Here is a 2500-nt window from a genome sequence, read left to right as displayed (position 1 = left end):
TGGATGTGTAGGTCGAATTTTAGTTCATTGTCAATAATGGTGCCAAGTAGCTTGGTATGCAGTTTTGCTTTAATGATTGTATTGTTGAGGGAGGTTTTGGCAAAGAAGGATTTGTGTTGCGCCGGTGTTCTTGGAAAGAAGAGAAGGAGTTTAGTTTTTAGGATTTAGTACTAGTCGATTTTCTGAGAGCTATGTTTTGACAGATGAGTAGGTGTCTTGAGTGAGTGCTAGCAAATTAGGAATACTATAGGCGGTGGTGATAAGTGTTGAATCATCGGCATATTGTAATAAAGTTGAGAGCCTGCAAGCAGAATGTAGTTTGTTTGTGAAGATATTGAGCAAAAGAGGGCCCAAGATTGATCCTTGAGGAACCCCTGTGTTGACTGGAAGGAAGGGGGGAAAACACAGTTTGCTAGCGAACAGATTGTTGCCTATTGGAGAGGTAGCTGGAAAACCACTTTATTGAAGCACTAGAAAGATGGAGGTCTGAGAGTTTAGTCAAGAGTTTAAAGTGAGAGACAGTATCAAAGGCCTTAGAAAGATCTAGGAATAGAACGGAGATCAGCATGTTGTTGTCACGGGCCTCAGCTACTGTTTGAGTGAAAAAAGGAAGTGCAGTGGAAGTACTGTGGTGAGGCCTAAAGTCTCACAGACATCTATATATACACATGTACACACACACACACACACACACAAAAACACGAATATATAGAAACACACATACTGTGTATATATATATATATATATATATATATATATATATATATATATATATATATATATATATATATATAAATGGGTCTACTTTCATAGACCGAACGTACGAATCACCGACACACATTTTCCCCACCCCAAACAACCGACAACACACCACACCGACAACTCAACATACCGAACACCAAAACACCGACACAAAAAACGCCAAATACACATTGCACACAACAACATATCCACTAACCTTAACCTAAACCCTAACCCTAACGTCCGACACTACCGCACACTTACCCAACCCACCTAACCCTAACTCACTTAACACCCTAAATCTCAACACCGTCACTATCGCACACTCACCCTACCTGCACCCTAACCCTAACTCACTTAACACACCCCTAAACCCCAACACCGTCACTATCGCACACTCACCCTACCTGCACCCTAACCCTAACTCACTTAACACACCCTAAAACATTCATCCCATCACTATCGCACACTCACTCCACCCGCATTCTAACCCTAACACACTTAATACTACCCTACACAGCTCTACGTCACTTCCACACACTTACCTCACCGGAACCCTTAGTCCGACACCACCGCACACTCACATTTTCCACACACTATCCTAAAATCCCTCAGTATCGTACACTTACCTGTCCGCTCCCCAATACTACATCTGTCAGTTTCGCACACTTACCGTATCGCGCTCACACGCTGCCGTTGTCGGTCTCTCAGCCGTCGGGATATCGCGTTTTCGGTAACCTACCTGTTCGGTCGTTCCGTCTCGGTCTTCCGGGTGTCGGTAAAGTGGCACTTTGGTCTATGAAAGTAGACCCATATATATATATATATATATATATGGGTCTACTTCATTTGATCAAAAGACCATTTGACCAAACCCATTTGATCGAAATTCCATTTGATCGAAAATCAGTATTCAAGGCATAAAACTGGGATTTGTCCCCCTCCCCAATGTCGTGCGACCCTGGAGTTGGTATATATAGTTAGGGGGGTGTGGGGGTGCTTTAAAAGAAGAAAATAAAACAAAAAGTACAGATTTTAAATGAAAATAGGTGGGGGGCTGCGCCCCACCCCCCAACTATTTATACCAACTCCAGGGTCGCACAACATTGGGCAGGGGGACAAATCCCTGTTATTTGTCTTGAATACTGGTTTTCAATCAAATGAAATTTCGATCAAATGGGTTTAGGTCAAATGGTCTTTCGATCAAATGAAGTAGACCCATATATACATATATATATATATATATATATATATATATATATATATATATATATATATATATTTATTTATTTATTTTTTATTTTATTTTACATTTGTTACATACATATATATATATATATATATATATATATAGATACACAAGCACACATACACATCTGCATAGAGGTGCGTGACACACACACACACACACACACACACACACACACACACACACACATATGCATGCAGTGACGCACAAGCAGTATTGCATGGCACAGTGCCACTCTTAATATAGAGGCAGTGATAAGTTGTGCCAGTTTTTGTGCACACAGCTGGCAACAGCATCTATATTTCTGGTACCTCTCCTTCCAGAACATTTCATGCAGGTTACTTTAGACTGTATGCTGGATTTAAGCTGATGATGCTGGAGGTGCTACTCCCCCTCCTTGAAGGCCTCTACCATGGATCAGCACTGATCAGCATCTGTTAGCTGTAGGAGCAAGAACTGATTAGCCACAGCTCTGGAATCATTGCAATGGTCCCAGCGTGTAACGGGGGC

This window comes from Protopterus annectens, chromosome 4.part0, assembly GCF_019279795.1.
Source record: "Protopterus annectens isolate FY-2018-M chromosome 4.part0, PAN1.0, whole genome shotgun sequence".
NCBI lineage: Eukaryota > Metazoa > Chordata > Ceratodontiformes > Protopteridae > Protopterus > Protopterus annectens.
Note: the sequence above shows the minus strand (reverse complement) of the source record.